Source organism: Sorex fumeus, unplaced genomic scaffold (assembly GCF_029834395.1).
Source record: "Sorex fumeus unplaced genomic scaffold, SorFum_2.1 ptg000006l, whole genome shotgun sequence".
NCBI classification, from domain to species: Eukaryota; Metazoa; Chordata; class Mammalia; order Eulipotyphla; family Soricidae; genus Sorex; species Sorex fumeus.
Window position 1 is genome coordinate 10,694,170 of NW_026606063.1, and position 15,262 is coordinate 10,709,431.

General features: G+C 51.5%; 1 protein-coding gene and 2 non-coding genes across 3 annotated transcripts in view; 1 reads left to right on the top strand and 2 right to left on the bottom strand.

Annotated features, from left to right (window-relative positions):
- The window catches only part of PREB (prolactin regulatory element binding), a 247,032-nt gene that overhangs the window by 70,863 nt on the left and 160,907 nt on the right, over window positions 1–15,262 (top strand). The gene's annotated exons all lie outside the window — the stretch shown is intronic.
- On the bottom strand, window positions 886–958 carry TRNAA-AGC (transfer RNA alanine (anticodon AGC)). The gene has a single exon. It is a non-coding gene; the product is annotated as a tRNA-Ala (tRNA).
- On the bottom strand, window positions 1,299–1,387 carry TRNAY-GUA (transfer RNA tyrosine (anticodon GUA)). Its single transcript is given in 2 exon segments — window positions 1,299–1,334; window positions 1,351–1,387. It is a non-coding gene; the product is annotated as a tRNA-Tyr (tRNA).

Sequence of the window (15,262 nt, forward strand, 5' to 3'; positions counted from 1 at the left end):
GCGGGGCTTCTCGACCCCCCACTCCCAAGGCCCCTCCATCCATCGGCCCAGGGCAGGAGGTCGTCTGGAGGTGCGGGGAGGGGTCGAGGCCAACTCACAGCGGGCGGGCGCAGAGGAGGAAGGCGGGGCCGGGGTCCGAGGGGCAGCTGCGGGGTGAAGGGGGTGCGGCTGCGGCGGGGGCGGGGGGCGCCGGGGCTGGGGGCGGGAAGGGCCGGCCGGGCCCGGCAAGGGGCGGGATGGGGGGTTCGGGGGGTGGGGGGGCTCGGGGCCGAAAGGGGCTAGAAGGGGGCGGGGCCGGCGGGGCCCGCGCTCCACGCAGAGCCCCTCACCTCTCTCCGGGCCGGCGATCCCGCGCCCTCTCCCGCTAGCGAGGCGCCACCTCGGGCCCCGGCACCCGGGCCCTCCACCCAGGACCCAAACAAAACCCGAGCGCCGCGGCGCCGGGACCCCGCTCTGCCAGGAAACAAGAAGGCCCGCGCCGATTGGCCGCCGCGCCGGCCGGCGACCCGCCCAGTAAGACGCGCTGCCATTGGCCGGCGCGCCGGGACGGCCGCGCGCCCGAGCAGGTAGCGGGGCGCGAGCGGGCGCGGGGGGCTCGGCCGGCGGGCGCGGCGGGCGCGGCGGGAGGGGGTCCGCCAGCGTCGCCCGGGCCGGACGGTTAACGGCCCGCAAGCCCCGGGCCGGGAGAGGGCCCAGCGCCCACGACCGAGGGAGGTGGGAAAAGACGCACCTGAGAAATAAAAGGGCCGTGCACGGGTGCGAAGGAGGCCGCCAGTGGCGCCGGCGGGCCCCCCGCCCCGAGCAAGCCTTAAACGCCCACCCACTCCGGAGACCGGCCCCACCGCGCTTCAGAGCGGACGCGTCCCGCGAGGGGCAAAAACCGAGTGGAGGATGCGGGCATCGATCCCGCTACCTCTCGCATGCTAAGCGAGCGCTCTACCATTTGAGCTAATCCCCCAGCTGCGAGCGAGTCTCTTCCCTTTGCCTTACAGGCTGTTCGGGGCCGTCCGCGGACCACGAGCAGAGACGCGGTTCGGGGCGTTTAGCGATCGCCGCGACCCGGGGCGAGACGTTTTCAAGCAAGCGTACAATCCATTCATTACACACGAGCGATAATTAAAAAAAAAAAAAAAACCATTTAAAACTCACCCCTTGCGGCTCCCCTCGCGAGCCCGGTTCATACCTGCTTCACTCCACATCTGCAGCAGAGCTCATGGCAAATTCACAGGCAGCGCCTAGGTCAAGGCTCCCGGCCGGGAAGCTCAATTCCAGCGAAGGGCTAAAAAGGTTGTACGAAGTCCTTCGAGCCGGAATCGAACCAGCGACCTAAGGATTGCCACGGCTCCACCACTACAGTCCTCCGCTCTACCAACTGAGCTATCGAAGGCCCCGCTGCTCCCGGTGGCTACCGATGTCCTTCTAAAGCTTCCAGGCGCCGGGTACTCGCCCCCCCCCCCCCCACCTCCTAGAGGCGCGCCCCTGCCCAGCCCCTGCAGACCGCGCTGGACAAAGGAGATCCGGGAGAAGTGCGAGCCAGGGAGCCGCCGCCGCCCGACCCCGGACGAAGAGAACTCGGGGCGCCACCGTCGGTCGCCCCGAGTCTCCCTGCTCTTCGCTACAACCTGCAGAAGGGCCCCCCGGGCCGACCCCCGCGCCCGCGCCCCGGGGTCCGTAGGGCCGGGGGTGCTCGGAGCGCCTGCGCCCCGCACTCTCGCCGCGCTCTGCAACGAGCCGGCTGGCTGCGAGGCCCCCTCGCCAAGCCCGCGGCTTCCTTTCGCCTTCTCTGCGCCGCCGCCCCCCGGGTTTCTTGGGGGGCGCCCACGAAAGCCCACCCCCGGGATGACGGAGGACCAGCCGTGCGTCGCCGGGCTTGCGGGTGTCGGGGATCGCTTGGTCCCGACCCGCGCCGGAGAGATGCCCCCGCGCCCGGCTGCAGGCGGCGAGGCGGGCAGCCCCGGCGGCGCCCGCCGCCCACCCGCGCGCCCCTGCCGGCCCCTGCCCCGCCCACCCCTCCCCGGTCTCTTTCCGGGCTCCCGGGGGTCCGTCGCGCGGGGCCCGGGCCCCACGGGCAGCGGCGGGGCGAGGGGGCGCGCAGGGGTGCGCGCAGGAGGGACCCGCGACCCTCTGCAGCTCGGGCCGGCTCCCTGCGCCTCCTGCAGGGCGCGCGGGCACGGGCCGGGGACCGGTACCGAGCTGGGTACCGAGCTCTCGGCTGTGCGGGTGCCGGTGCGCCCTTGGCTGGGGTCCGCAGTCCTCCGGGGCACCCGGCTCGCCCCTCGGCCTCGGCCTCTCGCGCCCAGCTGGGACGCAGCCGTGCTAGAATTCCGTTTTCGTGGCTTTTGGTTGAGATGAGTCCGCATGACTAAAATGCAGCGAACCGTTTTCAAAGTGGGCACGATTGAGGGGCACTGGATACGTTCCGAATGTGCAAATGTCACCTCTCCAGTTAAGAACTCTCAGAATATCCCTCCCCACCCCCAGGTCGCATACCTTTTGTTCACTCGCCACCACCCACCCCCACGCCGCCTTTTCAGAGAAATCACCAACTCTCTGCTTCCTGGCATTGTCTCTTCCGGAAATTTCATGAAAGAAATCAAGAAATCCGTGGCCTTCTGTCCGATTTCTTTCATGATGATGTTTTTGAGACCCGTTCAAATTGTGGCCTCTATTAGTACTCAGTCCCTTTTGAAAGATGAATAATATTCCACCGTATGGATCTGCCACTTCGTTTATCCACTCATGTTGGACAGCTGGGCTGTGCCCACTTGTGGCGCTGTCTGATCGTTGTGCCTGAGTTTCCTTGTGGACAGAAGTTTGCATTTCTCTTAGATATACACTTCAGAGTGGAATTGCTGGCTCAGATGATAATGACATGGTTATTAACTCTTTAAGGAACTTCCACACTTTCTTTCTGAGATGGAGGCATTTTAAATTATCCTTTAAAAATTATAAACTAAGGGGGTATGGTGCCGCCAGCAGGTCAATCTGTACCTGTGAGGCGAGTGCATCAGTAGCCTCATGGCGCCTTCAGACTTCCAGATACCCCAAAATTGCTGCTGTGCCTTTGGCCAGACCCCAAAAACTTGGGGCAAAGTTTACCAAGAAAGTAAATGGCCAAAAGTTAGGTATGTGGGAAACACACCCACAAACCACCTCCGGCTCAGCTATATAATTGGAGGCAAGGCCTCTTTGGTTCCTGATTGAACTGCTTAATGGACATGATCCCAGAGACTCAGAAACGAATCTCAGAACCCAGTGGCTTTAGGTAGAAATGCGTCTGGTCTCTGCAGTAGGCTACCGGTGCTGGGCCAACCCAGGTGGGAATAGGTTTTGTGCCTTGGCCTACTCCCCCTGGCGGCCCAGTGGCCGCCATCCGTCTGAGGCCACTGGATAGTCACATTTGGGCCCCCAGTGACGAGACACACAGGGCCTCACGGGATGAGGGTGGAGCCGGGCTTGTCCTCCCCACCCCAACGAGACCCCAAGTCATCGCCCACGAATGGCCTCTCTGGCTCCTGATCAAGCTGCTTAACGGCCATGATCCCAGAGACTCAGAAACAAATCTCAAAACCCAGTGGCGTTTGGCAGAAATGCATCTGGACTCCACAGTACGTTACTGTCGCCTGGCCACCCCAGGGAGGAAAGGGTGTTGTCCCTCCGCCTGCTCCCTCTTGGCGACTTGGTGGCTGTCATCCTCCAGAGGCCACTGGACAGTCAGGCTTGGGCCCGCAGTGATGAAACTTGTTGGGTCTCACGGGATGGGGGGTAGGTGGAGCCGGGCCTGTCCTCCCCACCCTAACGAGACCCCAAGTCATCGCCCACAAACGGCCTCTCTGGCTCCTCATCAAGCTGCTCAACGGCCTTGATCCCAGAGACTCAGAAACAAATCTCGAAGCCCAGCAGCTTTTGTCAGAAATGTGTCCGGACCCCGCAGTAGGTTACTGTCACCGGGCCACCCCAGGGGGGAATGGGTGCTGTCCCTCCGCCTGCTCCCTCTTGGCGACTTGGTGGCTGTCATCCTCCAGAGGCCATTGGACAGTCAGGCTTGGGCCCGCAGTGACGAAACTTGTTGGGTCTCACGGGATGGGGGGGGGGTAGAGCCGGGCCTGTCTTCCCCACCCCAATGAGACCCCAAGTCATCGCCCACGAATGGCCTCTTTGGCTCCTCATCAAGCTGCTCAACGGCCATGATCCCAGAGACTCAGGAGCAGATCTCTAAACCCAGTGGCTTTTGGCAGAAATCCCTCCAGATTTAAGTGTTAAAATTTCAGAACTGCAATACCACATGGCCCTACTGCAGCCACACGACATCATATGTTATTCATAACCAGCAATAGAACACAAATTGTCTATTGTTGCCTTTTCAGCAGATCTGAGTGTTGGGGTAAAATCTTAAATAATGGTGGGTCTGGTGTCGAAATAGTGAATGTGATCAAAGTAGAGAGAGAGTAATGTGGAAATCATCTGCCCCACAGGCAGGGGGAGGGTGTGGGATGGGGGTATACTGGGATTTTTGGTGGTGGAGAATGGGCACTGGTGAAGGTACGGATGTTTCATTGTATGACTGAGACTTAGACCCAAAAGCTTTGTAACTGCTCTCACGGTGATTCAATAAATAAAATTATAAAAAATGGAAAAAAAAAGTAAGGTGGAGTTCATGCACAATTCAATCAGCTAATCAGTGGCTGAATAAATAGCAGCACTCCTACAAAAAAATTATAAACAAATATATATAGATGCAGATCAATGGTGCTTGTCTTGCACATGATCCACGAGGATTCGATTCCCAGCATCCCATATGGTTCCCTGAGCATTGCCAGGAGTAATTCCTTAATGCAGAGCCAGGATTTAACCCCTGAGCACCATGGGGTATGGCCCCCAAACAAAACAAAACAGAACTTAAATAAATTGAGCTCCATTCATTGTAGCTATTTTCCTTATATCATTAATGATTATTTGAAATCACTGTTTGAATAGTTATTTCTAGCTTGTTTTTTTACCATTTTTTGAAATGTTTATATCCTTGTTGAGACAGTTTCCCAATTTTCATTATAAACAAATGTTTATAACGGGGCCAAAGCAATGGTACTGCAGGTAGAGCACTTGCTTTGGACTTGAGCTTGATCCCCACCACCATGTATGGCCCCCTGAGCCCCCCAAAACAATAAAGCATTGTAAATATTATTCAGGGCTAGAGCGATAGCACAGCGGTAGGGCGTTTGCCTTGCACGCAGCCAACATGGCGACCCGAGTTCGATTACTCCACCCCTCTCGGAGAGCCCGGCAAGCTACCGAGAGTATCTCGCCCGCACGGCAGAGCCTGGCAAGCTCCCCATGACGTATTCGATATGCCAAACACAGTAACAACAAAGTCTCCAATGGAGACGTTACTGGGCCCACTCGAGCAAATCGATGATCAATGGGAGGGCCTTTACTTTACTTTAAATGTTATTCATAAATACTATTATATACGCTTTATTTTATTGGTTTTTACACCACACCTGACAGTGCTCAGGGCCTACTCTTGACTTTGCACTTAGGGGTGACTCCTGGCAGGCTCAGGGGACTGTATAGGATACCAGGAATAGAACCCAGGTCAGCTGTTTGCAGGAAAAATGCCCAACCCTCTGTACTAACACCCTAGCCACACAGGTCGGTTGGGTGCAAGGTATGTACCCTACCTGCTGTACTATCACTCCAGCCCTTAATTTTTTTTACTTAAAAAAATAGCTATATATTTTCAGGACTGGAATTGCTTAGCAAATACTGACTTTGAAGCCTTTTTGAGAAATGGCCCCACATTACTTCTCAACAAAATTGTATCAATTTTTATCATTGCATCCACTGTGTATTTATTATATTTAAAATCTTTGTTGAGTAGAAGTCGTGGATAATCTTCTTCATTGCCCTTCTGGAAGATGTGATAGATTCATCAGGACATCGGAGGGCAGTCATCTTGGTCTTGTAGTTGGCGAAGGACAGGCGGGCATTGCGAATACTTTTCCTGGTTTCTGCTGCATCAGCCAACACTGTTGCTCTTCTCTCGTTGAGGTCTTCCTTTATCATTTCTCTGCACAGCTTTGCGAGCTCGGACGTTAGCCTGTGATTGCCTTAGGTTTGCGCCAAACCACGTTGGCGAATGAGCTCGAGAGTTTCCAAAGACAGGCATCTTTTTGTGGCCACATCTTCCAGAAGGGCAATGGAAAAGGTTATGCACGACCTCTACCTGGATTTCTTCGATAGCCACGTCCACCTGTCCACATAACAAATTCCGCAGGATGGATTTGTCGTTCCCAGCAGTCTCCCTTATGAAATCCGACACGCCATTTCATCGGTAAAGAAGCAAACAGCATCCGGCCCAGACAAGGTCAGACCCGAACACCTGAAGAATCTGCTGCCAGTACTCATCAATACACTGGCTCAGCTCTTCACACACTACCTTTCTGAATGCAGGGTTCTGTCCCAATGGAAAACCAGCAGGACCATTCTGTTGTACAAGAAGGGAGACATTGGCAACTATCGCCCAATAGTTGGACAACTGCCTGTTGTCCGTCGTCTACAAGTTATTCACTCGAGTCATCCTGAATAGGGTTGGTAGAACACTAGATGAAGGACAACCATGCGAGCAAGCCAGGATTCAGCACAATCAACCATATCCACATGGTGATCAAGCTTATTGAGGTTTCAAGAGTGTTCAAGATACCGCTCTGTCTAACGTTCATCGATTTAAAGAAGGTCTTTGATTCTGTGGAGACTGAAGCAGTCATCGAAGTCCTAGCCAAACAGGGCGTTCAAACTCAGTACATCAGGATCCTCCGTGAGCACTTTACTTCATTGACATAAAGAGAGGGGTTTAGCAAGGCGATACAATTTCACTGAAACTCTTCAGTGCCACCCTAGAGAACATCATGCAATGACTGGAATGGGAAGGAATGGGAGTGAAGATAGATGATCAGCAACGACACCACCTCCGCTTCACTGATGACATCGTTCTAATAACACCAAACATCAGCCAAGTTCAACGAATGCTGGCTGACTTTGACTGTAAGTGTGGAAAGGTTGGACTGCAGTTGAATCTCACAAAGACAATGTTCATGAGAAACATACTAGTTCCTGACACTCCATTTGCTCTCAATGGAATGGACATCTCCAAATGCAGCAGTTAAGTGTACCTAGGTCGAGAAGTCAACATGACGAATGATCTGGCACCTGAGTTGTGCAGGAGGAAGAGAGTGGCTTGGATCGCCTTCAAGAGTGTCGAAGAAATAGCTAAGAGCTCGAAGAACCTCCAGCTCCGGGCACATCTCTTCGATTCCACTGTTCTTCCTGCATTAACATACGCCTCAGAGACCTGGGCCCTGTGAAAACAGGATAAGAATGCTATTCGGGTCTCCCAAAGAGGAATGGAAAGAGCTATGCTTGGAGTATCACGTTTCACTCAAATGAGAGAAAGAATCCGGAGTTCCGACCTCCTTCGACAGTCAAGAATCAGGGACGCTGTCTTGTTTGCCAAGGTGTCGAAAATCAGATGGGCTGGACATGTAATGAGATTTGGAGACGACTGCTGGACTAGAGCCGTTACCGACTGGATTCCACAGGACATCAAAAGACCTCTTGGCCCCCATCTACCAGATGGTCAGACTTCTTTGTCAAGACCCTGAACGATCGGTTTGAGGCTCTTTGTGTTCCTAGAACAAACAGACGCCACTGGGCTGCACTACCAAGCGACAGGGACAAATGGAGATGTTACTGGCGCCCGCTCGAGCAAATCGATGATTAATAGGAAGTCAAGTGATCAAGTGATGTGTTTGTTGAAGAGACTTTTCTTGCTTTTCATATTTGTTTTTACTGAAAATTGATCATATCAGTGGGTAGGGCGTTTGCCTCGCACATGGCTGACCTGGGTTCGAGTCCCAGCATCCCATATGGCCCCCCGAGCACTGCCAGGAGTAATTCCTGAGTGCAGAGCCAGGAGGAACCCCTCCTGTGCGTTACTGGGTGTGACCCAAAAAGCAAAAAAAAAAAAAAGAAAATTGATCATATACTTGAGGGTCTCTCAGGATATTCAACTCTATTCCATTGATCTGAGGGTCTGTCTTTATTTTAGTACCTTAGTACCATGCTAATTTAATTACTATTGCTTTGTAGTACAGATTGAAGTTGAGGAAAGTGACGTCTCCCATCTTCTTTTTTCTAAGGGCTGCTTTAGCTATTGATGGTGTGTATTGTTGCATGTGAATTTTAGGAGTATTCGACCTATTTCTTGGAAAAATATTGTCGGTATTCTTACAGGGACTGCACTCAATCTGTACAATGCTTTGGGGAGTATTGCCATTTTAATATTAATGCTTCCAATTCATGAGCAGGGGATGTGTTTCCATTTTCTTGTGTCCTCTTTCATTTCTTGAAGAAATATTTTGTAGTTTTCTTTGGGCAGGTCCTTCACCTCTTTAGTTAAGCTGTGTCCGAGGTACTTCATTTTTCTGAGGCACAATAGTGAATAACATTGTTTAGTATCTATTCTCTTTCATTATTTCCATATAGGAAAGCCATGAACTTTTGCGTTTTAATTTTGTAGGCTGCCACTTCCCTATACAAATCTATTGTTTCTAGGACCTCTCTCAGAGAGTTTTTATATTCCAAATACAGTATCATGCCATCCACAAATAGTGAGAGTTTGACTTCTTCCTTTCATATCTGGATGCCCTTGATAACTTTTTCTTGCCTAACTTTCTTGCCCAATTGGGGATTAAGAAAGAAGTTCCCCTGGGCAGTGGCGGGGGGTGTGTAAGTGCAAGGGTGAATGGAGGAGGGGGCCGCTTCCCTCTCCAGAAGTATATATGGCAAGTATACTTCTAGTACTATGTTGAATCGAAGAAAACACTTCCTTTTAAATATATATATGCACACACACACACACACACATATATACACATCACTGTATCACTGTATCACTGTCATCCCATTGTTCCTCGATTTACTTGAGCAGGCGCCAGTAACGTCTCTATTCCTCCCAGTCCTGAGATTTTAGCAGCCTCTTCTTACTCGTCTTTTCCCAATGATTGGGGATTTTTTAGTGTCAGGGGAATGAGACCTGTATCCATTACAGGTTTTGGAATATCAAAAACGCCATGGGTAGCTTGCCAGGCTCTGCCCGTGTGGGTGGGATACTCTCAGTAGCTTGCCGGGCTCTCCGAGGGGCATCTATTTATATTTTTCTATCATTTGTTGCCTACTGTCTGCACCCCATCAGATATGGTGTGGTAATTATGGAAAATGGGTAGAAAGTGTTTTAGAATGTGTTGGTCCAGAAAGAGGCCTGGAGCGTGACAGTGGTTGGGTAGTGGAGGTTGGTTGCCAGGGCTGGGTTCCTTGGGATGGGGAGGGCTCTCACCCGCCCCACTCTGGGGCACCCTGAGTGAAAACAGCCTGGCGTGTGCTCCCAGTGGTGCTTAGGAGGCCATATGTAGTGCCAGGGATTAAACTAGGGTTGGTCACATTTAGGGCAAGTGCCTTAATCCCCGTGCTATCTCTCCCAACCCTAAACCAAGCATTTAAAGCAAGAGCAACAATAATCATTTAACTTAAATTGATAAATAAACATACGAGAAAGGAAGGACACTTTCTAACTCATTACTGAGGTCAATTACTCTGACAACAAAGTCAGATAAAAGTGCCACATTTTAGGGCTGAAGTGACAGTACAAAGAGCATTTATTTACCTTGCATGTGACCAACTCTGGTTGATCCCCAGCACCCCAGATGGTCCCTGAGTACAGAGCCAGGAGCAAGCCCTGAGCAATGACAGGTGTGGCCCAAAAGCAAAAAAGAAGTACCACATTTTAGAAAAGAAAACTATAGAGGACTATGCTATATGAAAATCTGAAAATGGTTTCATTCCTTCTAGCTAGGAGTAATTCCTAATTAAAGAGCCCATAATCCCTGAGCATTGCCAGGTATGACCCAAAACAAAAAGAAAGAAAGAAAGAAAGAAAGAAAGAAAGAAAGAAAGAAAGCTAAACATACTGCTCAGTATTTACCAAAACTGAATCAAAAATAAGTTTACACAGAAAACCACATAGTTATTCATAGCAGTTGTAGTCACAATTGCCAAAATTTGGAATCATCCAAGATGGTTTTTAAATAAGTGAATGTACAGTGGTACAGTCAGACAATGGAATATTATTTAATGCTAGAAAAAATGGCCCATCGAGCTCTAAGGAGACAGGGAGGAAGCCCGAATGCACATCACCAAGTGGAGGAAGTCGCCTCTGAAAGACCACCTGCCGTATTACCCCAAATCGGGGACATTCTAGTGTTACTACGGGAATACGACGGCAGGACCCAGGATCAGAGGAGCCATGGTATCTGAGTGTAAACATGGGGACTTGGAGGGCAGGAAACTGTAGGTGTGATTCCATGTCACGCTGCACTTGCCAACACCCATGGCAAGGGTCCCACCAAGAGTGACTGTCTAAACTGTGGGTTTGGTGTCAGTCACTGATGCTAATGAGGAGGGTTGTCTGAATAAGGGAGGGATAGGGGTTTTTAGTTTGTGTGTGTGTGGGGGGGGGGGGGAGTTTGAGCAGTGCTCAAATGACCCAGAGCAGTGCTCAGAGGCCATTCCTGTCTCTGTTCGGAGACCAAATGCAGTGCTGCGCATTGAACTGTGTTGGTCACAGGAAAGGCTTTAACCCTCATACTCTCTCCTCTCCTGTCCTTAGCTTGATGTTTGTGAGTCTAAAACTGCTCTTAAAACAAAGCCTATTAGCTAGTAATTGCTATGCTAATATGGTAAAAGTAACAGCAAGCCACGTTCAATTCTCGTTTTTATTGGTAGGCAGAGCAGTCCATCAGCACTTGCCACCTCCCCTGCAATGGAATTGCCCAGTACAAATGGATAATGGAAGATGTGAGGGCCTTTGTCTTCCAAGCTTAAACAAACCCTGGAGATCTACCCTTTAAAAAGTGAACATATAGGGGCTGGAATGATAGCACAGCAGGTAGGGCATTTGCCTTGCATGCGGCTGACCCGGGTTCGATCCCCAGCATCCCATACGGTCCACCGAGCACTGCCAGGAGTAATTCCTGAGTGCAGAGCCAGGAGTAACCCCTGAGCATTGCTGGGTGTGACCCAAAAAGCAAAAAAAAAAAAAAGTGAACATATACCTTGATCGCATCTCTGCACTGCTTTGCGAGCTCGGACGTTAGCTTGCGGTTGCCTGAGGCATGCGCCAAACCACGCTGGCGAATTAGCTCAAGAGTTTTTGAAGATAGGCGATTTTTTGTGGCTATCTCTCTCTTGGCGTTCCTCGCACATTCATGGAGGTGCTGAACCAGTCGATCGTATTCCTCGTCAATGTTGTCAACAATGGCATCTTCCCATGTTGCCGCAATAGTACCAAAGAGTTCCCAGTTGGTGGTCATTCTGGGAGTTCTCTTTTTGAACTTTGCAGCCCTTTCTCCCCGCTCTGTGAAGTAGAATTTTGCACGAAGGAGACGGTGGCCCGATCCCGTTCGAAATTTTGGGACAACAGTGACATCAGTCAGGCAAAACCGTCGATTGAATATGATGTGGTCTATTTCGTTGTGGAATCGTCCACCGGGAGACTCCCATGTCCATCGTTTAGATTCTGCCTTCTGGAACTGTGAGTTACCATGAATGGTTTTGGTCGACATGATGAACTCAGACAGTCTCTCACCCTGTTCGTTCCATTCTAGGCCATGGGTCCCGATGTGAAGTTCTTCAGCTGATCTTCTCGGTCCTATCTTGGCATTAAAATCACCCACAATGATCTTGTAGAAGGTGTGGTCTTCTTTATAGAACTTCTCTAGCTCCATGTAGAACTTCTCGATTTCTCTTTCATCATAATGAGATGTTGGTGCGTAGACAACGAAGATAGAAACTGCAGGCAGTGAGCCACATCTATTCAAATGTAAACGTCCGATTCGGGTTGTTAGGCATTCGAATGAATCAATGCTCTTGGCTAAGTTTGTGTTGACAAGGACACCGACGCCTCCAACGCCTCTTTTATCGCATGTTCCGAGGAACAATTCTTCTCCAGTGTCGAAAACAGCATGGTGAGATTCGTGCCTTCTTGTCTCGGTCAGACCAATGATGTCGTACTTGATCATTCGCGCTTGTACCATCAGGTCCTCGATGGATGCATCTGATGCTAGCGTACGTGCATTGAAAGTACAGACGATCATTTTTGTCTTCCTTCGTTGTGGCAGCCTAGGTTGGCCTTGAGATTTTGTCGGCTTCTCCTTTCTCATCCTTCTCAGTGCTGCCATGTCGGTGAAGCCTTCAGGGTCAGGTGAATGAGATCAGTTGTAGTTACTGGTTTTGGCATATCGAATACACAGCGGATAGCTTGCCAGGCTCTTCCATGCGGGCGGAATACTCTTGGTAGCTTGCCAGTCTTTCCGAGAGGGATAGAGGCTTTTGGGGTGACCTCTAATCACCCTTGTAGGTGTTACCATATTTGAACCCTATCAAATATGGTACGACAATTCCAGAAGATGGGTATTTAGTGTCTTATGATGTGTTGCGCGGCCGCAAGCGGCCGCGCGAGTCCAGAAAGTGTCCTGAAGTGTGGTGACAGCTGGGTAGTGGAAGTAGTGTCCGAGCTCGCAAAGCAGTGCAGAGATGCGATCAAGGAAGACCTCAAAGAGAGAAAAGCAGAAGTACTGGTAGATGCGGCAGAAGCCGGGAAAAGTATTCGTAACGCCCGCCTGTCCTTCGCCAACTATAAGACCAAGATGACTGCCCTCCGACGTCCTGATGGATCCATCACATCCTCCAGAACGGCAATGGAGAAGATTATCCATGACTTCTACTCAAATCTCTTCGATAGCCATGTCCACTTGCCGACATACCAAATTCCACAGGATGGGTATGTCGTTCCCAACGTTCTCCCTTCCGAAATCCGACACGCCATTTCGTCGGTAAAGAAACAAACAGCACCCGGCCCAGACAAGGTCAGACCTGAACACCTGAAGAACCTGCCGTCAGTACTCATCAATACACTGGCTCGGCTCTTCACTCGCTACCTGTCTGAATGCAAGGTTCCGTCCCAATGGAAAACCAGCAGGACCGTACTACTGTTCAAGAAGGGAGACATCCATGACATTGGCAACTATCGCCCTATCTGCCTTTTGTCTGTCATCTACAAGTTGTTCACTTGAGTCATCCTGAATAGGATTGGCAGAACACTAGATGAAGGACAACCATGCGAGCAAGCCCCGTTCCGCAAAGGATTCAGCACCATCGACCATATCCACACGATAACCAAGCTCATTGAGGTTTCTCAGGAGTTCAAGATGCCGCTCTGTTTAACGTTCATTGATTTAAAGAAGGCCTTTGATTCTGTTGAGACGGAAGCGGTCATTGAAGCCCTAGCCAATCAGGGCATTCAAGCCCAATACATCAGGATCCTCTGTGAGCTGTATTGCGGATTCACTACCAGGATCTCACCATTCTACAAAGAAGTGATCGTTGATATCAAGAGAGGGGTGCGGTAGGGTGATACCATTTCACCGAAACTGTTCAGTGCCACCCTCGAGAACATCATGCGACGACTGGAATGGGAAGGAATGGGAGTGAAGATAGATGGTCGGCAACTACACCACCTCCGCTATGCTGATGACATTGTTTTAATAACACCAAACATCAGCCAAGCGGCACAAATGCTGGCCGACTTTGACCGTGAGTGTGGAAAGGTAGGACTACAGCTGAATCTTACGAAGACAATGTTTATGAGAAACAGCCTTGTTCCTGACGCCCCATTCGCTCTCAATGGAACGACCATCTCCGAATGCAACAGCTATGTGTACCTAGGTCGAGAGGTCAACATGACAAATGACCTGGCACCCGAGCTGCGCAGGAGGAAGAGAGCGGCTTGGAACGCCTTCAAGAACGTCGAAGAAATAGCTAAGAGGACGAAGAACCTCCGGCTCCGGGCACATCTCTTTGATTCCACTGTTCTTCCTGCATTAACATATGCCTCAGAGACCTGGGCCCTACGCAAACAAGATGAGAACGCCATTCAGGTCTCCCAAAGAAGAATAGAAAGAGCTATGCTTGGAATATCACGTTTCACTCAAATGAGAGAACGAATCCGGAGTTCTGACATCCGTCGACGATCAAGGATCAGGGACGCTGTCTCATTTGCCAAGGTGTCGAAAATCAGATGGGCTGGTCACGTAATGAGACGACCGTTGGACTAGAGCTGTTACTGATTGGATTCCATGGGATGTCAAGAGACCGCGTGGCCGCCCACCTACCAGATGGTCAGACTTCTTCGTCAAGATCATGAACAATCGGTTTGAGGCCCTTCATGTTCCCGGAGCGAACAGATGCCATTGGGCTACACTAGCACGCGACAGGGACAAATGGAGACGTTACTGGCGCCCGCTCGAGCAAATCGACGACTAACGGGAAGTTAAGTGATTAAGTGATTAAGTGAACATATACCAAGTGCCCCCTGCCCCGTTGTACCCGAGACTACTACTGCCCCCCCCATGCCCACACATAAGTACACGCCCCTGAGATCACCCACTTTTGGAGTCTGACCTAGATAGAGCCAAGCTCCTTTAGGAGACAGACATACTAAGACGCTCAGGGGTCACACAACCGTGTGGTTTCTGTGCTGTTCACAAGTGCTCTTAACTGGGTCACTCTGGAACGGACCAGGACCAGCGGACCCGTGTCTAGGGGAAATACTCAAATCTGTGCGTGGTGGCACCTGGGGACCAGCAAGGCCCTGGATGTGGGCTCAACCCCCTTCCGTGCCTGGCACGACAAGTGTCACAAGCTGAGGCTGCAGACTGGGTGCAGCTAAGCTGAGGACGGGGGGGGGGGGGGGGGGCGGAGGCGAGGGGGGGAATGTGGGCAGACCCAGAGAGCTGCATTTCCAGGCAGGAAAGGGGTGCAGCCTCTTGCTCACTCTCCGGGGAGCTCCAGCGGTGCGGGCCCGGCTGTCCATATGTGGCTGGGATGTTGGTTCCCTTCGGAAGGGGCAAGACCGCCCGCTGTGTGCTGTCAGCACCTGGGTTCTACGTGCTGGCCCAGCCTGGCCTTCTGATTCAGCAAAACCGAGTCACCTGGATGTCTGGATTAGTTTTCATGGGGTGGCTGGTACAGTGGTGGGCTTTTCCTCTATCATCCTGGTATCAGACAATTTTGACACTACTGCAGGTAGGGCACTTGTCTTGCAAATGGCAGACCCGGGTTTGATCCTCGGCACCCAACAGGGTCCCCC